The sequence below is a fragment of the Oncorhynchus keta genome, chromosome 15 (assembly GCF_023373465.1).
Source record: "Oncorhynchus keta strain PuntledgeMale-10-30-2019 chromosome 15, Oket_V2, whole genome shotgun sequence".
NCBI classification, from domain to species: Eukaryota; Metazoa; Chordata; class Actinopteri; order Salmoniformes; family Salmonidae; genus Oncorhynchus; species Oncorhynchus keta.
In genome coordinates, this window is record NC_068435.1 from 43,711,681 (window position 1) to 43,732,036 (window position 20,356).

General features: G+C 40.3%; 2 protein-coding genes and 2 long non-coding RNA genes across 7 annotated transcripts in view; 3 read left to right on the forward strand and 1 right to left on the reverse strand.

The window, feature by feature from the left end:
- The window catches only part of LOC127907673 (uncharacterized), a 308,290-nt gene that overhangs the window by 137,304 nt on the left and 150,630 nt on the right, over positions 1–20,356 (reverse strand). The gene's annotated exons all lie outside the window — the stretch shown is intronic.
- Positions 1–20,356, forward strand: part of epha4b (eph receptor A4b) — a 167,448-nt gene that overhangs the window by 121,507 nt on the left and 25,585 nt on the right. The window lies entirely within an intron of this gene.
- Positions 1,984–15,059, forward strand: LOC127907674 (uncharacterized). Of its 2 annotated transcripts, XR_008065429.1 has the most exons (4): positions 1,984–2,051; positions 4,616–4,707; positions 5,787–6,112; positions 14,839–15,059. It is a non-coding gene; the product is annotated as an uncharacterized LOC127907674 (long non-coding RNA). The 2 variants fall into 2 exon arrangements; XR_008065428.1 differs by lacking the exons at positions 1,984–2,051; positions 4,616–4,707 and adding an exon at positions 3,252–3,450.
- LOC127907675 (uncharacterized) overlaps positions 18,029–20,356 on the forward strand; it is a 3,178-nt gene continuing 850 nt past the window's right edge. For 2 of the 3 annotated variants that reach the window (XR_008065432.1, XR_008065431.1), the window contains exons 1-2: positions 18,029–18,389; positions 18,752–18,841. This is a non-coding gene — a long non-coding RNA (uncharacterized LOC127907675). Of the gene's footprint in view, positions 18,390–18,751; positions 18,842–20,190 lie in introns of all 3 variants that reach the window. The other variant, XR_008065430.1, reaches the window with a different exon arrangement.

Sequence of the window (20,356 nt, forward strand, 5' to 3'; positions counted from 1 at the left end):
TTGTAGGTGAGTTTGGGGAAGTGTGTAGTTATTTATACTGTGTGTGTGTTGTTGGTGAGTCTGGGGAAGTGTGTAGTTATTTATACTGTGTGTGTTGTAGGTGAATGTGGGGAAGTGTGTAGTTATTTATACTGTGTGTTTGTAGGTGAGTGTGGGGAAGTGTGTAGTTATTCATACTGTGTGTGTTGTAGGTGAGTTTGGGGAAGTGTGTAGTTATTTATACTGTGTGTGTTGTAGGTGAGTGTGGGGATGTGTGTAGTTATTTATACCGTGTGTGTTGTAGGTGAGTTTGGGGAAGTGTGTAGTTATTTATACTGTGTGTGTTGTAGGTGAGTTTGGGGAAGTGTGTAGTTATTTATACTGTGTGTGTCGTAGGTGATTCTGGGGAAGTGTGTAGTTATTTATACTGTGTGTGTTGTAGGTGAGTGTGGGGAAGTGTGTAGTTATTTATACTGTGTGTATTGTGTAGGTGAGTTTGGGGAAGTGCGTAGTTATTTATACTGTGTGTTGTAGGTGAGTGTGGGGAAGTGTGTAGTTATTTATACTGTGTGTGTGTGTTGTAGGTGAGTGTGGGGAAGTGTGTAGTTATTTATACTGTGTGTGTTGTAGGTGATTCTGGGGAAGTGTGTAGTTATTTATACTGTGTGTTGTAGGTGAGTTTGGGGAAGTGTGTAGTTATTTATACTGTGTGTGTGTTGTTGTAGGTGAGTTTGGGGAAGTGTGTAGTTATTTATACTGTGTGTGTTGTAGGTGATTGTGGGGAAGTGTGTAGTTATTTATACTGTGTGTGTTGTAGGTGAGTGTGGGGAAGTGTGTAGTTATTCATACTGTGTGTGTTGTAGGTGAGTTTGGGGAAGTGTGTAGTTATTTATACTGTGTGTGTTGTAGGTGAGTGTGGGGAGGTGTGTAGTTATTTATACTGTGTGTGTTGTAGGTGAGTTTGGGGAAGTGTGTAGTTATTCATACTGTGTGTGTTGTAGGTGAGTTTGGGGAAGTGTGTAGTTATTTATACTGTGTGTGTTGTAGGTGAGTTTGGGGAAGTGTGTAGTTATTTATATACTGTGTGTGTGTGTTGTAGGTGAGTTTGGGGATGTGTGTAGTTATTTATACTGTGTGTGTTGTAGGTGAGTTTGGGGAAGTGTGTAGTTATTTATACTGTGTATGTTGTAGGTGAGTTTGGGGAGTGTGTGGTTATTTATACTGTGTGTGTTGTAGGTGAGTGTGGGGAGGTGTGTAGTTATTTATACTGTGTGTGTTGTAGGTGATTGTGGGGAAGTGTGTAGTTATTTATACTGTGTGTGTGTTGTAGGTGAGTGTGGGGAGGTGTGTAGTTATTTATACTGTGTGTGTTGTAAGTGAGTTTGGGGAGGTGTGTAGTTATTTATACTGTGTGTGTTGTAGGTGAGTTTGGGGAAGTGTGTAGTTATTTATACTGTGTATGTGTGTTGTAAGTGAGTTTGGGGAAGTGTGTAGTTATTTATACTGTGTGTGTTGTAGGTGAGTGTGGGGAAGTGTGTAGTTATTTATACTGTGTGTGTTGTAGGTGAGTTTGGGGAAGTGTGTAGTTATTTATACTGTGTGTGTTGTAGGTTATTTTGGGGAAGTGTGTAGTTATTTATACTGTGTGTGTTGTAGGTGAGTTTGGGGAGGTGTGTGGTTATTTATACTGTGTATGTTGTAGGTGAGTCTGGGGAAGTGTGTAGTTATTTATACTGTGTGTGTTATAGGTGAGTGTGGGGAAGTGTGTAGTTATTATACTGTGTGTGTTGTCGGTGAGTTTGGGGAAGTGTGTAGTTATTTATACTGTGTGTGTTGTAGGTTATTGTGGGGAAGTGTGTAGTTATTTATACTGTGTGTGTTGTAGGTGATTCTGGGGAAGTGCGTAGTTATTTATACTGTGTGTTGTAGGTGAGTTTGGGGAAGTGTGTAGTTATTTATACTGTGTGTGTGTGTTTGTTGGTGAGTCTGGGGAAGTGTGTAGTTATTTATACTGTGTGTGTTGTAGGTGATTGTGGGGAAGTGTGTAGTTATTTATACTGTGTGTGTTGTAGGTGAGTGTGGGGAAGTGTGTAGTTATTCATACTGTGTGTGTTGTAGGTGAGTTTGGGGAAGTGTGTAGTTATTTATACTGTGTGTGTTGTAGGTGAGTGTGGGGAGGTGTGTAGTTATTTATACTGTGTGTGTTGTAGGTGAGTTTGGGGAAGTGTGTAGTTATTTATACTGTGTGTGTTTTGTAGGTGAGTTTGGGGAAGTGTGTAGTTATTTATACTGTGTGTGTTGTAGGTGAGTTTGGGGAAGTGTGTAGTTATTTATATATACTGTGTGTGTGTGTTGTAGGTGAGTTTGGGGATGTGTGTAGTTATTTATACTGTGTGTGTGTGTTGTAGGTGAGTGTGGGGAAGTGTGTAGTTATTTATACTGTGTGTGTTGTAGGTGATTCTGGGGAAGTGTGTAGTTATTTATACTGTGTGTTGTAGGTGAGTTTGGGGAAGTGTGTAGTTATTTATACTGTGTGTGTGTTTTGGGTGAGTCTGGGGAAGTGTGTAGTTATTTATACTGTGTGTGTTGTAGGTGAATGTGGGGAAGTGTGTAGTTATTTATACTGTGTGTGTTGTAGGTGAGTGTGGGGAAGTGTGTAGTTATTCATACTGTGTGTGTTGTAGGTGAGTTTGGGGAAGTGTGTAGTTATTTATACTGTGTGTGTTGTAGGTGAGTGTGGGGATGTGTGTAGTTATTTATACCGTGTGTGTTGTAGGTGAGTTTGGGGAAGTGTGTAGTTATTTATACTGTGTGTGTTGTAGGTGAGTTTGGGGAAGTGTGTAGTTATTTATACTGTGTGTGTGTGTAGGTGATTCTGGGGAAGTGTGTAGTTATTTATACTGTGTGTGTTGTAGGTGAGTGTGGGGAAGTGTGTAGTTATTTATACTGTGTGTGTTGTAGGTGAGTTTGGGGAAGTGCGTAGTTATTTATACTGTGTGTGTTGTAGGTGAGTGTGGGGAAGTGTGTAGTTTTTATACTGTGTGTGTGTGTTGTAGGTGAGTGTGGGGAAGTGTGTAGTTATTTATACTGTGTGTGTTGTAGGTGATTCTGGGGAAGTGTGTAGTTATTTATACTGTGTGTTGTAGGTGAGTTTGGGGAAGTGTGTAGTTATTTATACTGTGTGTGTGTGTTGTTGGTGAGTCTGGGGAAGTGTGTAGTTATTTATACTGTGTGTGTTGTAGGTGATTGTGGGAAGTGTGTAGTTATTTATACTGTGTGTGTTGTAGGTGAGTGTGGGGAAGTGTGTAGTTATTTATACTGTGTGTGTTGTAGGTGAGTTTGGGGAAGTGTGTAGTTATTTATACTGTGTGTGTTGTAGGTGAGTGTGGGGAGGTGTGTAGTTATTTATACTGTGTGTGTTGTAGGTGAGTTTGGGGAAGTGTGTAGTTATTTATACTGTGTGTGTTGTAGGTGAGTTTGGGGAAGTGTGTAGTTATTTATACTGTGTGTGTTGTAGGTGAGTTTGGGGAAGTGTGTAGTTATTTATACTGTGTGTGTGTGTTGTAGGTGAGTTTGGGGATGTGTGTAGTTATTTATACTGTGTGTGTTGTAGGTGAGTTTGGGGAAGTGTGTAGTTATTTATACTGTCTGTGTTGTAAGTGAGTTTGGGGAGGTGTGTAGTTATTTATACTGTGTGTGTTGTAGGTGAGTGTGGGGAAGTGTGTAGTTATTTATACTGTGTGTTGTTGTAGGTGAATGTGGGGAAGTGTGTAGTTATTTATACTGTGTGTGTGTTTGTTGGTGAGTGTGGGGAGGTGTGTAGTTATTTATACTGTGTGTGTTGTAGGTGAGTGTGGGGATGTGTGTAGTTATTTATACTGTGTGTGTTGTAGGTGAGTTTGGGGAAGTGTGTAGTTATTTATACTGTGTGTGTTGTCAGGTGAGTTTGGGGAAGTGTGTAGTTATTTATACTGTGTGTGTTATAGGTGAGTGTGGGGAAGTGTGTAGTTATTTATACTGTGTGTGTTGTAGGTGAGTTTGGGGAAGTGTGTAGTTATTTATACTGTGTGTGTTTGTAGGTGAGTGTGGGGAAGTGTGTAGTTATTTATACTGTGTGTGTTTGTAGGTGAGTTTGGGGAAGTGTGTAGTTATTTATACTGTGTGTGTTGTAGGTGAGTTTGGGGAAGTGTGTAGTTATTTATACTGTGTGTGTTGTAGGTGAGTTTGGGGAAGTGTGTAGTTATTTATATATACTGTGTGTGTGTGTTGTAGGTGAGTTTGGGGATGTGTGTAGTTATTTATACTGTGTGTGTTGTAGGTGAGTTTGGGGAAGTGTGTAGTTATTTATACTGTGTATGTTGTAGGTGAGTTTGGGGAGGTGTGTGTTATTTATACTGTGTGTGTTGTAGGTGAGTGTGGGGAAGTGTGTAGTTATTTATACTGTGTGTTGTAGGTGAATGTGGGGAAGTGTGTAGTTATTTATACTGTGTGTGTGTGTGTTGGTGAGTGTGGGGAGGTGTGTAGTTATTTATACTGTGTGTGTTGTAGGTGAGTTTGGGGAAGTGTGTAGTTATTTATACTGTGTGTGTTGTGTAGGTGAGTTTGTGTGTAGTTATTTATACTGTGTGTGTTGTAGGTGAGTGTGGGGAGGTGTGTAGTTATTTATACTGTGTGTGTTGTAGGTGAGTTTGGGGAAGTGTGTAGTTATTTATACTGTGTGTGTTGTAGGTGAGTTTGGGGAAGTGTGTAGTTATTTATACTGTGTGTGTTGTAGGTGAGTGTGGGGAGGTGTGTAGTTATTTATACTGTGTGTGTTGTAGGTGAGTGTGGGGAAGTGTGTAGTTATTTATACTGTGTGTTGTAGGTGATTGTGGGGAAGTGTGTAGTTATTTATACTGTGTGTGTGTGTGTTGTAGGTGAGTGTGGGGAAGTGTGTAGTTATTTATACTGTGTGTGTTGTAGGTGAGTTTGGGGATGTGTGTAGTTATTTATACTGTGTGTGTTGTAGGTGAGTTTGGGGAAGTGTGTAGTTATTTATACTGTGTGTGTGTGTTGTAGGTGAGTGTGGGGAAGTGTGTAGTTATTTATACTGTGTGTGTTGTAGGTGATTCTGGGGAAGTGTGTAGTTATTTATACTGTGTGTTGTAGGTGAGTTTGGGGAAGTGTGTAGTTATTTATACTGTGTGTGTGTGTTTGTTGGTGAGTCTGGGGAAGTGTGTAGTTATTTATACTGTGTGTGTTGTAGGTGATTGTGGGGAAGTGTGTAGTTATTTATACTGTGTGTGTTGTAGGTGAGTGTGGGGAAGTGTGTAGTTATTCATACTGTGTGTGTTGTAGGTGAGTTTGGGGAAGTGTGTAGTTATTTATACTGTGTGTGTTGTAGGTGAGTGTGGGGATGTGTGTAGTTATTTATACTATGTGTGTTGTAGGTGAGTTTGGGGAAGTGTGTAGTTATTTATACTGTGTGTGTTGTAGGTGAGTTTGGGGAAGTGTGTAGTTATTTATACTGTGTGTGTTGTAGGTGAGTTTGGGGAAGTGTGTAGTTATTATATATACTGTGTGTGTGTGTGTTGTAGGTGAGTTTGGGGAAGTGTGTAGTTATTTATACTGTGTATGTTGTAGGTGAGTTTGGGGAGGTGTGTGGTTATTTATACTGTGTGTGTTGTAGGTGAGTGTGGGGAAGTGTGTAGTTATTTATACTGTGTGTTGTAGGTGAATGTGGGGAAGTGTGTAGTTATTTATACTGTGTGTGTGTTTGTTGGTGAGTTTGGGGAAGTGTGTAGTTATTTATACTGTGTGTGTTGTAGGTGAGTTTCGGGAAGTGTGTAGTTATTTATACTGTGTGTGTTGTAAGTGAGTTTGGGGAAGTGTGTAGTTATTTATACTGTGTGTGTTGTAGGTGAGTGTGGGGAGGTGTGTAGTTATTTATACTGTGTGTGTTGTAGGTGAGTTTGGGGAAGTGTGTAGTTATTTATGCTGTGTGTGTTGTGGGGGAGTGTGTAGTTATTTATACTGTGTGTGTTGTAGGTGATTGTGGGGAAGTGTGTAGTTATTTATACTGTGTGTGTTGTAGGTGAGTGTGGGGAGGTGTGTAGTTATTTATACTGTGTGTGTTGTAGGTGATTGTGGGGAAGTGTGTAGTTATTTATACTGTGTGTGTTGTAGGTGAGAGTGGGGATGTGTGTAGTTATTTATACTGTGTGTGTTGTAGGTGAGTGTGGGGATGTGTGTAGTTATTTATACTGTGTGTGTGTTGTAGGTGAGTGTGGGTAAGTGTGTAGTTATTTATACTGTGTGTGTTGTAGGTGAGTGTGGGGATGTGTGCAGTTATTTATACTGTGTGTGTTGTAGGTGAGTGTGGGGATGTGTGTAGTTATTTATACTGTGTGTGTTGTAGGTGAGTGTGGGGATGTGTGTAGTTATTTATACTGTGTGTGTTGTAGGTGAGTTTGGGGAAGTGTGTAGTTATTTATACTGTGTGTGTGTTGTGTTGTAGGTGAGTGTGGGGATGTGTGTAGTTATTTATACTGTGTGTGTTGTAGGTGAGTTTGGGGAAGTGTGTAGTTATTTATACTGTGTGTGTTGTAGGTGAGTTTGGGGAAGTGTGTAGTTATTTATACTGTGTGTGTTGTAGGTGAGTTTGGGGAAGTGTGTAGTTATTTATATATACTGTGTGTGTGTGTTGTAGGTGAGTTTGGGGATGTGTGTAGTTATTTATACTGTGTGTGTTGTAGGTGAGTTTGGGGAAGTGTGTAGTTATTTATACTGTGTATGTTGTTGTAGGTGAGTTTGGGGAGGTGTGTGGTTATTTATACTGTGTGTGTTATAGGTGAGTGTGGGGTAGTGTGTAGTTATTTATACTGTGTGTGTTGTCGGTGAGTTTGGGGAAGTGTGTAGTTATTTATACTGTGTGTGTTGTAGGTTATTGTGGGGAAGTGTGTAGTTATTTATACTGTGTGTGTTGTAGGTGAGTGTGGGGAAGTGTGTAGTTATTTATACTGTGTGTGTTGTAGGTGAGTGTGGGGAGGTGTGTAGTTATTTATACTGTGTGTGTTGTAGGTGAGTGTGGGGAGGTGTGTAGTTATTTATACTGTGTGTGTTGTAGGTGAGTGTGGGGAGGTGTGTAGTTATTTATACTGTGTGTGTTGTAGGTGAGTGTGGGGAGGTGTGTAGTTATTTATACTGTGTGTGTTGTAGGTGAGTGTGGGGAGGTGTGTAGTTATTTATACTGTGTGTGTTGTAGGTGAGTGTGGGGAAGTGTGTAGTTATTTATACTGTGTGTGTTGTAGGTGAGTTTGGGGAAGTGTGTAGTTATTTATACTGTGTGTGTTGTAGGTGAGTTTGGGGAAGTGTGTAGTTATTTATACTGTGTGTGTGTGTTGTAAGTGAGTTTGGGGAAGTGTGTAGTTATTTATACTGTGTGTGTTGTAGGTGAGTGTGGGGAGGTGTGTAGTTATTTATACTGTGTGTGTTGTAGGTGAGTGTGGGGAAGTGTGTAGTTATTTATACTGTGTGTTGTAGGTGAATGTGGGGAAGTGTGTAGTTATTTATACTGTGTGTGTGTTTGTTGGTGAGTGTGGGGAGGTGTGTAGTTATTTATACTGTGTATGTTGTAGGTGAGTCTGGGGAAGTGTGTAGTTATTTATACTGTGTGTGTTGTAAGTGAGTTTGGGGAAGTGTGTAGTTATTTATACTGTGTGTGTTGTAGGTGAGTGTGGGGATGTGTGTAGTTATTTATACTGTGTGTGTTTGTAGGTGAGTTTGGGGAAGTGTGTAGTTATTTATACTGTGTGTGTTGTCAGTGAGTTTGGGGAAGTGTGTAGTTATTTATACTGTGTGTGTTATAGGTGAGTGTGGGGAAGTGTGTAGTTATTTATACTGTGTGTGTTGTCGGTGAGTTTGGGAAGTGTGTAGTTATTTATACTGTGTGTGTTGTAGGTGAGTGTGGGGATGTGTGTAGTTATTTATACTGTGTGTTTGTAGGTGAGTGTGGGGATGTGTGTAGTTATTTATACTGTGTGTGTTGTAGGTGAGTGTGGGGATGTGTGTAGTTATTTATACTGTGTGTGTGTTGTAGGTGAGTGTGGGTAAGTGTGTAGTTATTTATACTGTGTGTGTTGTAGGTGAGTGTGGGGATGTGTGCAGTTATTTATACTGTGTGTGTTGTAGGTGAGTGTGGGGATGTGTGTAGTTATTTATACTGTGTGTGTTGTAGGTGAGTGTGGGGATGTGTGTAGTTATTTATACTGTGTGTGTTGTAGGTGAGTTTGGGGAAGTGTGTAGTTATTTATACTGTGTGTGTGTGTTGTAGGTGAGTGTGGGGATGTGTGTAGTTATTTATACTGTGTGTGTTGTAGGTGAGTTTGGGGATGTGTGTAGTTATTTATACTGTGTGTGTTGTAGGTGAGTTTGGGGAAGTGTGTAGTTATTTATACTGTGTGTGTTGTAGGTGAGTTTGGGGAAGTGTGTAGTTATTTATATATACTGTGTGTGTGTGTTGTAGGTGAGTTTGGGGATGTGTGTAGTTATTTATACTGTGTGTGTTGTAGGTGAGTTTGGGGAAGTGTGTAGTTATTTATACTGTGTGTGTTGTAGGTGAGTTTGGGGAGGTGTGTAGTTATTTATACTGTGTGTGTTGTAGGTGAGTGTGGGGAGGTGTGTAGTTATTTATACTGTGTGTGTTGTCGGTGAGTTTGGGGAAGTGTGTAGTTATTTATACTGTGTGTGTTGTAGGTGATTGTGGGGAAGTGTGTAGTTATTTATACTGTGTGTGTTGTAGGTGAGTGTGGGGAAGTGTGTAGTTATTTATACTGTGTGTGTTGTAGGTGAGTGTGGGGAGGTGTGTAGTTATTTATACTGTGTGTGTTGTAGGTGAGTGTGGGGAGGTGTGTAGTTATTTATACTGTGTGTGTTGTAGGTGAGTGTGGGGAGGTGTGTAGTTATTTATACTGTGTGTGTTGTAGGTGAGTGTGGGGAGGTGTGTAGTTATTTATACTGTGTGTGTTGTAGGTGAGTGTGGGGAGGTGTGTAGTTATTTATACTGTGTGTGTTGTAGGTGAGTGTGGGGAGGTGTGTAGTTATTTATACTGTGTGTGTTGTAGGTGAGTTTGGGGAAGTGTGTAGTTATTTATACTGTGTGTGTTGTAGGTGAGTTTGGGGAAGTGTGTAGTTATTTATACTGTGTGTGTTGTAGGTGAGTTTGGGGAAGTGTGTAGTTATTTATATATACTGTGTGTGTGTTGTAGGTGAGTTTGGGGATGTGTGTAGTTATTTATACTGTGTGTGTTGTAGGTGAGTTTGGGGAAGTGTGTAGTTATTTATACTGTGTATGTTGTAGGTGAGTTTGGGGAGGTGTGTGGTTATTTATACTGTGTGTGTTGTAGGTGAGTGTGGGGAAGTGTGTAGTTATTTATACTGTGTGTTGTAGGTGAATGTGGGGAAGTGTGTAGTTATTTATACTGTGTGTGTTGTAGGTGAGTGTGGGTAAGTGTGTAGTTATTTATACTGTGTGTGTTGTAGGTGAGTGTGGGGATGTGTGCAGTTATTTATACTGTGTGTGTTGTAGGTGAGTGTGGGGATGTGTGTAGTTATTTATACTGTGTGTGTTGTAGGTGAGTGTGGGGATGTGTGTAGTTATTTATACTGTGTGTGTTGTAGGTGAGTTTGGGGAAGTGTGTAGTTATTTATACTGTGTGTGTTGTAGGTGAGTGTGGGGATGTGTGTAGTTATTTATATGTGTGTGTGTTGTAGGTGATTGTGGGGAAGTGTGTAGTTATTTATACTGTGTGTGTGTGTTTGTAGGTGAGTGTGGGGATGTGTGTAGTTATTTATAATGTGTGTGTTGTAGGTGAGTTTGGGGAAGTGTGTAGTTATTTATACTGTGTATGTTGTAGGTGAGTTTGGGGAAGTGTGTAGTTATTTATACTGTGTGTGTTGTAGGTGAGTGTGGGGAAGTGTGTAGTTATTTATACTGTGTGTTGTAGGTGAATGTGGGGAAGTGTGTAGTTATTTATACTGTGTGTGTGTGTTGGTGAGTGTGGGGAGGTGTGTAGTTATTTATACTGTGTGTGTGTGTCTGTGTTGTAGGTGAGTTTGGGGAGGTGTGTAGTTGTTTGTACTGTGTGTGTGTGTTGTCGGTGAGTGTGGGGAAGTGTGTAGTTATTTATACTGTGTGTCTTATAGGTTAGTGTGGGGAAGTGTGTAGTTATTTATACTGTGTGTGTTGTAGGTGAGTTTGGGGAAGTGTGTAGTTATTTATACTGTGTGTGTTGTAGGTGAGTTTGGGGAAGTGTGTAGTTATTTATACTGTGTGTTGTACGGGAGTTTGGGGAAGTGTGTAGTTATTTATACTCTGTGTGTGTGTTGTAGGTGAGTGTGGGGAAGTGTGTAGTTATTTATACTGTGTGTTGTAGGGAGTTTGGGGAAGTGTGTAGTTATTTATACTGTGTGTGTTGTAGGTGAGTTTGGGGAGGTGTGTAGTTATTTATACTGTGTAGGTGAGTTTGGGGAAGTGTGTCGTTATTTATACTGTGTGTGTGTGTTGTAGGTGAGTGTGGGGAAGTGTGTAGTTATTTATACTGTGTGTTTATAGGTGAGTTTGGGGAAGTGTGTAGTTATTTATACTGTGTGTGTTGTAGGTGAGTTTGGGGAGGTGTGTAGTTATTTATACTGTGTGTGTTGTAGGTGAGTGTGGGGAAGTGTGTAGTTATTTATACTGTGTGTGTTGTAGGTGAGTTTGGGGAAGTGTGTAGTTATTTATACTGTGTGTGTTGTAGGTGAGTGTGGGGAAGTGTGTAGTTATTTATACTGTGTGTGTGTGTTGTAGGTGAGTGTGGGGAAGTGTGTAGTTATTTATACTGTGTGTGTTGTAGGTGAGTTTGGGGAAGTGTGTAGTTATTTATACTGTGTGTGTTGTAGGTGAGTTTGGGGAAGTGTGTAGTTATTTATACTGTGTGTGTTGTAGGTGAGTTTGGGGGAGTGTGTAGTTATTTATACTGTGTATGTTGTAGGTGAGTTTGGGGAGGTGTGTAGTTATTTATACTGTGTGTGTTGTAGGTGAGTGTGGGGAAGTGTGTAGTTATTTATACTGTGTGTGTTGTAGGTGAGTGTGGGGAAGTGTGTAGTTATTTATACTGTGTGTGTGTTGTAGGTGAGTGTGGGGAAGTGTGTAGTTATTTATACTGTGTGTGTTGTAGGTGAGTGTGGGGAAGTGTGTAGTTATTTATACTGTGTATGTTGTAGGTGAGTTTGGGAAAGTGTGTAGTTATTTATACTGTGTGTGTTGTAGGTGAGTTTGGGGAAGTGTGTAGTTATTTATACTGTGTGTGTTGTAGGTGAGTTTGGGGAAGTGTGTAGTTATTTATACTGTGTGTTGTAGGTGAGTTTGGGGAGGTGTGTAGGTATTTATACTGTGTGTGTTGTAGGTGAGTTTGGGGAAGTGTGTAGTTATTTATACTGTGTGTGTTGTAGGTGAGTTTGGGGAAGTGTGTAGTTATTTATACTGTGTGTTGTAGGTGAGTTTGGGGAAGTGTGTAGTTATTTATACTGTGTGTGTGTGTTGTAGGTGAGTGTGGGGAGGTGTGTAGTTATTTATACTGTGTGTGTGTGTGTCTGTGTTGTAGGTGAGTTTGGGGAGGTGTGTAGTTAATTATACTGTGTGTGTGTGTTTTAGGTGAGTGTGGGGAAGTGTGTAGTTATTTATACTGTGTGTTGTAGGTGAGTTTGGGGATGTGTGTAGTTATTTATACTGTGTGTGTGTGTTGTAGGTGAGTGTGGGGAAGTGTGTAGTTATTTATACTGTGTGTTGTAGGTGAGTTTGGGGATGTGTGCAGTTATTTATACTGTGTGTGTGTGTTGTAGGTGAGTTTGGGGAAGTGTGTAGTTATTTATACTGTTTGTGTTATAGGTGAGTGTGGGGATGTGTGTAGTTATTTATACTGTGTGTGTGTGTCTGTGTTGTAGGTGAGTTTGGGGAGGTGTGTAGTTATTTATACTGTGTGTGTTGTGGGGGAGTGTGTAGTTGTTTATACTGTCTGTGTTGTAGGTGATTGTGGGGAAGTGTGTAGTTATTTATACTGTGTGTGTTGTAGGTGAGTGTGGGGAGGTGTGTAGTTATTTACACTGTGTGTGTTGTAGGTGAGTTTGGGGAAGTGTGTAGTTATTTATACTGTGTGTGTTGTAGGTGAGTTTGGGGAAGTGTGTAGTTATTTATACTGTGTGTGTTGTAGGTGAGTTTGGGGAAGTGTGTAGTTATTTATACTGTGTGTTTATAGGTGAGTTTGGGGAGGTGTGTAGTTATTTATACTGTGTGTGTTGTGGGGGAGTGTGTAGTTATTTATACTGTGTGTGTTGTAGGTGAGTTTGGGGAAGTGTGTAGTTATTTATACTGTGTGTGTTGTAGGTGAGTTTGGGGAAGTGTGTAGTTATTTATACTGTGTGTGTTATAGGTGAGTTTGGGGAAGTGTGTAGTTATTTATACTGTGTGTGTTGTAGGTGAGTTTGGGGAAGTGTGTAGTTATTTATACTGTGTGTGTGTGTTGTAAGTGAGTGTGGGGAAGTGTGTAGTTATTTATACTGTGTGTGTTGTAGGTGAGTGTGGGGAAGTGTGTAGTTATTTATACTGTGTGTGTTGTAGGTGAGTTTGGGGAAGTGTGTCGTTATTTATACTGTGTGTGTTGTAGGTGAGTTTGGGGAAGTGTGTAGTTATTTATACTGTCTGTGTTGTAAGTGAGTTTGGGGAGGTGTGTAGTTATTTATACTGTGTGTGTGTGTTGTAAGTGAGTTTGGGGAAGTGTGTAGTTATTTATACTGTGTGTGTTGTAGGTGAGTGTGGGGAAGTGTGTAGTTATTTATGCTGTGTGTTTTTGTAGGTGAGTGTGGGGAAGTGTGTAGTTATTTATACTGTGTGTGTTGTAGGTGAGTGTGGGGAAGTGTGTAGTTATTTATACTGTGTGTGTTGTAGGTGAGTTTGGGGAGGTGTGTAGTTATTTATACTGTGTGTGTTGTAGGTGAGTTTGGGGAAGTGTGTAGTTATTTATACTGTCTGTGTTGTAAGTGAGTTTGGGGAAGTGTGTAGTTATTTATACTGTGTGTTGTAGGTGAGTTTGGGGAGGTGTGTAGGTATTTATACTGTGTGTGTTGTAGGTGAGTTTGGGGAAGTGTGTAGTTATTCATACTGTGTGTGTTGTAGGTGAGTTTGGGGAAGTGTGTAGTTATTTATACTGTGTGTGTTGTAGGTGAGTGTGGGGAGGTGTGTAGTTATTTATACTGTGTGTGTTGTAGGTGAGTCTGGGGAAGTGTGTAGTTATTTATACTGTGTGTTCGTGTGTCTGTGTTGTAGTTGAGTTTGGGGAGGTGTGTAGTTATTTATACTGTGTGTGTGTGTTGTAGGTGAGTGTGGGGAAGTGTGTAGTTATTTATACTGTGTGTGTTGTAGGTGAGTTTGAGGAAGTGTGTAGTTATTTATATTGTGTGGGTGTGTTGTAGGTGAGTGTGGGGAAGTGTGTAGTTATTTATACTGTGTGTTGTAGGTGAGTTTGGGGAAGTGTGTAGTTATTTATACTGTGTGTGTTGTAGGTGATTGTGGGGAAGTGTGTAGTTATTTATACTGTGTGTGTTGTAGGTGAGTGTGGGGAGGTGTGTTGTTATTTATACTGTGTGTGTTGTAGGTGAGTTTGGGGAAGTGTGTAGTTATTTATGCTGTGTGTGTTGTGGGGGAGTGTGTAGTTATTTATACTGTGTGTGTTGTAGGTGAGTTTGTGGAAGTGTGTAGTTATTTATACTGTGTGTGTTGTAGGTGAGTTTGGGGAAGTGTGTAGTTATTTATACTGTGTGTGTTGTAGGTGAGTTTGGGGAAGTGTGTAGTTATTTATACTGTGTGTGTTGTAGGTGAGTTTGGGGAAGTGTGTAGTTATTTATACTGTGTGTGTGTCTGTGTTGTAGGTGAGTTTGGGGAGGTGTGTAGTTATTTATACTGTGTGTGTTGTGGGGGGAGTGTGTAGTTGTTTATACTGTGTGTGTTGTAGGTGATTGTGGGGAAGTGTGTAGTTATTTATACTGTGTGTGTTGTAGGTGAGTGTGGGGAGGTGTGTAGTTATTTATACTGTGTGTGTTGTAGGTGAGTTTGGGGAAGTGTGTAGTTATTTATACTGTGTGTGTTGTAGGTGAGTTTGGGGAGGTGTGTAGTTATTTATACTGTGTGTGTTGTAGGTGAGTTTGGGGAAGTGTGTAGTTATTTATACTGTGTGTTTTATAGGTGAGTTTGGGGAGGTGTGTAGTTATTTATACTGTGTGTGTTGTGGGGAAGTGTGTAGTTATTTATACTGTGTGTGTTGTAGGTGAGTGTGGGGAGGTGTGTAGTTATTTATACTGTCTGTGTTGTAAGTGAGTTTGGGGAGGTGTGTAGTTATTTATACTGTGTGTGTTGTAGGTGAGTTTGGGGAAGTGTGTAGTTATTTATACTGTGTATGTGTGTTGTAAGTGAGTTTGGGGAAGTGTGTAGTTATTTATACTGTGTGTGTTGTAGGTGAGTGTGGGGAAGTGTGTAGTTATTTATACTGTCTGTGTTGTAAGTGAGTTTGGGGAGGTGTGTAGTTATTTATACTGTGTGTTGTAGGTGAGTTTGGGGAAGTGTGTAGTTATTTATGCTGTGTGTTTTTGTAGGTGATTGTGGGGAAGTGTGTAGTTATTTATACTGTGTGTGTTGTAGGTGAGTGTGGGGAAGTGTGTAGTTATTTATACTGTGTGTGTTGTAGGTGAGTGTGGGTAAGTGTGTAGTTATTTATACTGTGTGTGTTGTAGGTGAGTGTGGGGATGTGTGCAGTTATTTATACTGTGTGTGTTGTAGGTGAGTGTGGGGAGGTGTGTAGTTATTTATACTGTGTGTGTTGTAGGTGAGTGTGGGGAGGTGTGTAGTTATTTATACTGTGTGTGTTGTAGGTGATTGTGGGGAAGTGTGTAGTTATTTATACTGTGTGTGTTGTAGGTGAGTGTGGGGAGGTGTGTAGTTATTTATACTGTGTGTGTTGTAGGTGATTGTGGGGAAGTGTGTAGTTATTTATACTGTGTGTGTGTTGTAGGTGAGTGTGGGGAGGTGTGTAGTTATTTATACTGTCTGTGTTGTAAGTGAGTTTGGGGAGGTGTGTAGTTATTTATACTGTGTGTGTTGTAGGTGAGTTTGGGGAAGTGTGTAGTTATTTATACTGTGTATGTGTGTTGTAGGTGAGTTTGGGGAAGTGTGTAGTTATTTATATATACTGTGTGTGTGTGTTGTAGGTGAGTTTGGGGATGTGTGTAGTTATTTATACTGTGTGTGTTGTAGGTGAGTTTGGGGAAGTGTGTAGTTATTTATACTGTGTATGTTGTAGGTGAGTTTGGGGAGGTGTGTGGTTATTTATACTGTGTGTGTTGTAGGTGAGTGTGGGGAAGTGTGTAGTTATTTATACTGTGTGTTGTAGGTGAATGTGGGGAAGTGTGTAGTTATTTATACTGTGTGTTGTAGGTGAGTGTGGGGGGAGTGTGTAGTTATTTATACTGTGTGTGTTGTAGGTGAGTGTGGGGATGTGTGCAGTTATTTATACTGTGTGTGTTGTAGGTGAGTGTGGGGATGTGTGTAGTTATTTATACTGTGTGTGTTGTAGGTGAGTGTGGGGATGTGTGTAGTTATTTATACTGTGTGTGTTGTAGGTGAGTTTGGGGAAGTGTGTAGTTATTTATACTGTGTGTGTTGTAGGTGAGTGTGGGGATGTGTGTAGTTATTTATATTGTGTGTGTTGTAGGTGATTGTGGGGAAGTGTGTAGTTATTTATACTGTGTGTGTGTGTTGTAGGTGAGTGTGGGGATGTGTGTAGTTATTTATAATGTGTGTGTTGTAGGTGAGTTTGGGGAAGTGTGTAGTTATTTATACTGTGTATGTTGTAGGTGAGTTTGGGGAAGTGTGTAGTTATTTATACTGTGTGTGTTGTAGGTGAGTGTGGGGAAGTGTGTAGTTATTTATACTGTGTGTTGTAGGTGAATGTGGGGAAGTGTGTAGTTATTTATACTGTGTGTGTGTTGTTGGTGAGTGTGGGGAGGTGTGTAGTTATTTATACTGTGTGTGTGTGTCTGTGTTGTAGGTGAGTTTGGGGAGGTGTGTAGTTGTTTGTACTGTGTGTGTGTGTGTGTCGGTGAGTGTGGGGAAGTGTGTAGTTATTTATACTGTGTGTCTTATAGGTTAGTGTGGGGAAGTGTGTAGTTATTTATACTGTGTGTGTTGTAGGTGAGTTTGGGGAAGTGTGTAGTTATTTATACTGTGTGTGTTGTAGGTGAGTTTGGGGAAGTGTGTAGTTATTTATACTGTGTGTTGTACGGGAGTTTGGGGAAGTGTGTAGTTATTTATACTCTGTGTGTGTGTTGTAGGTGAGTGTGGGGAAGTGTGTAGTTATTTATACTGTGTGTTGTAGGGAGTTTGGGGAAGTGTGTAGTTATTTATACTGTGTGTGTTGTAGGTGAGTTTGGGGAGGTGTGTAGTTATTTATACTGTGTAGGTGAGTTTGGGGAAGTGTGTCGTTATTTATACTGTGTGTGTTGTAGGTGAGTGTGGGGAAGTGTGTAGTTATTTATACTGTGTGTTTTATAGGTGAGTTTGGGGAAGTGTGTAGTTATTTATACTGTGTGTGTTGTAGGTGAGTTTGGGGAGGTGTGTAGTTATTTATACTGTGTGTGTTGTAGGTGAGTGTGGGGAAGTGTGTAGTTATTTATACTGTGTGTGTTGTAGGTGAGTTTGGGGAAGTGTGTAGTTATTTATACTGTGTGTGTTGTAGGTGAGTGTGGGGAGGTGTGTAGTTATTTATACTGTGTGTGTGTGTGGTAGGTGAGTGTGGGGAAGTGTGTAGTTATTTATACTGTGTGTGTTGTAGGTGAGTTTGGGGAAGTGTGTAGTTATTTATACTGTGTGTGTTGTAGGTGAGTTTGGGGAAGTGTGTAGTTATTTATACTGTGTGTGTTGTAGGTGAGTTTGGGGAAGTGTGTAGTTATTTATACTGTGTGTTGTAGGTGAGTTTGGGGAGGTGTGTAGTTATTTATACTGTGTGTGTTGTAGGTGAGTTTGGGGAAGTGTGTAGTTATTTATACTGTGTGTGTTGTAGGTGAGTGTGGGGAAGTGTGTAGTTATTTATACTGTGTGTGTTTTGTAGGTGAGTGTGGGGAAGTGTGTGTATTATTTATACTGTGTGTGTTGTAGGTGAGTGTGGGGAAGTGTGTAGTTATTTATACTGTGTGTGTTGTAGGTGAGTTTGGGAGAGTGTGTAGTTATTTATACTGTGTGTGTTGTAGGTGAGTTTGGGGAAGTGTGTAGTTATTTATACTGTGTGTGTTGTAGGTGAGTTTGGGGAAGTGTGTAGTTATTTATACTGTGTGTTGTAGGTGAGTTTGGGGAGGTGTGTAGGTATTTATACTGTGTGTGTTGTAGGTGAGTTTGGGGAAGTGTGTAGTTATTTATACTGTGCGTGTTGTAGGTGAGTTTGGGGAAGTGTGTAGTTATTTATACTGTGTGTGTTATAGGTGAGTGTGGGGAAGTGTGTAGTTATTTATACTGTGTGTGTGTGTTGTAGGTGAGTTTGGGGAAGTGTGTATTTATTTATACTGTGTGTTCGTGTGTCTGTGTTGTAGTTGAGTTTGGGGAGGTGTGTAGTTATTTATACTGTGTGTGTGTGTTGTAGGTGAGTGTGGGGAAGTGTGTAGTTATTTATACTGTGTGTGTTGTAGGTGAGTTTGAGGAAGTGTGTAGTTATTTATATTGTGTGGGTGTGTTGTAGGTGAGTGTGGGGAAGTGTGTAGTTATTTATACTGTGTGTTGTAGGTGAGTTTGGGGAAGTGTGTAGTTATTTATACTGTGTGTGTGTGTGTTGTAGGTGAGTGTGGGGAGGTGTGTAGTTATTTATACTGTGTGTGTGTGTGTCTGTGTTGTAGGTGAGTTTGGGGAGGTGTGTAGTTAATTATACTGTGTGTGTGTGTTGTAGGTGAGTGTGGGGAAGTGTGTAGTTATTTATACTGTTTGTGTTATAGGTGAGTGTGGGGATGTGTGTAGTTATTTATACTGTGTGTGTGTGTCTGTGTTGTAGGTGAGTTTGGGGAGGTGTGTAGTTATTTATACTGTGTGTGTTGTGGGGGAGTGTGTAGTTGTTTATACTGTCTGTGTTGTAGGTGATTGTGGGGAAGTGTGTAGTTATTTATACTGTGTGTGTTGTAGGTGAGTGTGGGGAGGTGTGTAGTTATTTATACTGTGTGTGTTGTAGGTGAGTTTGGGGAAGTGTGTAGTTATTTATACTGTGTGTGTTGTAGGTGAGTTTGGGGAAGTGTGTAGTTATTTATACTGTGTGTGTTGTAGGTGAGTTTGGGGAAGTGTGTAGTTATTTATACTGTGTGTTTTATAGGTGAGTTTGGGGAGGTGTGTAGTTATTTATACTGTGTGTGTTGTGGGGGAGTGTGTAGTTATTTATACTGTGTGTGTTGTAGGTGAGTTTGGGGAGGTGTGTAGTTATTTATACTGTGTGTGTTGTAGGTGAGTTTGGGGAAGTGTGTAGTTATTTATACTGTGTGTGTTATAGGTGAGTTTGGGGAAGTGTGTAGTTATTTATACTGTGTGTGTTGTAGGTGAGTGTGGGGAAGTGTGTAGTTATTTATACTGTGTGTGTGTGTTGTAGGTGAGTGTGGGGAAGTGTGTAGTTATTTATACTGTGTGTGTTGTAGGTGAGTTTGGGGAAGTGTGTAGTTATTTATACTGTGTGTGTTGTAGGTGAGTTTGGGGAAGTGTGTAGTTATTTATACTGTGTGTGTTGTAGGTGAGTTTGGGGAAGTGTGTAGTTATTTATACTGTGTGTTGTAGGTGAGTTTGGGGAGGTGTGTAGTTATTTATACTGTGTGTGTTGTAGGTGAGTTTGGGGAAGTGTGTAGTTATTTATACTGTGTGTGTTGTAGGTGAGTGTGGGGAAGTGTGTAGTTATTTATACTGTGTGTGTTGTAGGTGAGTGTGGGGAAGTGTGTAGTTATTTATACTGTGTGTGTTGTAGGTGAGTGTGGGGAAGTGTGTAGTTATTTATACTGTGTGTGTTGTAGGTGAGTTTGGGGAAGTGTGTAGTTATTTATACTGTGTGTGTTGTAGGTGAGTTTGGGGAAGTGTGTAGTTATTTATACTGTGTGTGTTGTAGGTGAGTTTGGGGAAGTGTGTAGTTATTTATACTGTGTGTGTTGTAGGTGAGTGTGGGGAGGTGTGTAGTTATTTATACTGTGTGTGTGTGTGTAGGTGAGTGTGGGGAAGTGTGTAGTTATTCATACTGTGTGTGTTGTAGGTGAGTTTGGGGAAGTGTGTAGTTATTTATACTGTGTGTGTTGTAGGTGAGTGTGGGGAGGTGTGTAGTTATTTATACTGTGTATGTTGTAGGTGAGTCTGGGGAAGTGTGTAGTTATTTATACTGTGTGTTCGTGTGTCTGTGTTGTAGTTGAGTTTGGGGAGGTGTGTAGTTATTTATACTGTGTGTGTGTGTTGTAGGTGAGTGTGGGGAAGTGTGTAGTTATTTATACTGTGTGTGTTGTAGGTGAGTTTGAGGAAGTGTGTAGTTATTTATATTGTGTGTGTGTTGTAGGTGAGTGTGGGGAAGTGTGTAGTTATTTATACTGTGTGTTGTAGGTGAGTTTGGGGATGTGTGTAGTTATTTATACTGTGTGTGTGTGTGTTGTAGGTGAGTTTGGGGAAGTGTGTAGTTATTTATACTGTGTGTTTTATAGGTGAGTTTGGGGAGGTGTGTAGTTATTTATACTGTGTGTGTTGTAGGTGAGTTTGGGGAAGTGTGTAGTTATTTATACTGTGTGTTTTATAGGTGAGTTTGGGGAGGTGTGTAGTTATTTATACTGTGTGTGTTGTGGGGGAGTGTGTAGTTATTTATACTGTGTGTGTTGTAGGTGAGTGTGGGGAGGTGTGTAGTTATTTATACTGTGTGTGTTGTAGGTGAGTTTGGGGAAGTGTGTAGTTATTTATACTGTGTGTGTTGTAGGTGAGTTTGGGGAAGTGTGTAGTTATTTATACTGTTTGTGTTATAGGTGAGTGTGGGGATGTGTGTAGTTATTTATACTGTGTGTGTGTGTCTGTGTTGTAGGTGAGTTTGGGGAGGTGTGTAGTTATTTATACTGTGTGTGTTGTGGGGGAGTGTGTAGTTGTTTATACTGTCTGTGTTGTAGGTGATTGTGGGGAAGTGTGTAGTTATTTATACTGTGTGTGTTGTAGGTGAGTGTGGGGAGGTGTGTAGTTATTTATACTGTGTGTGTTGTAGGTGAGTTTGGGGAAGTGTGTAGTTATTTATACTGTGTGTTTTATAGGTGAGTTTGGGGAGGTGTGTAGTTATTT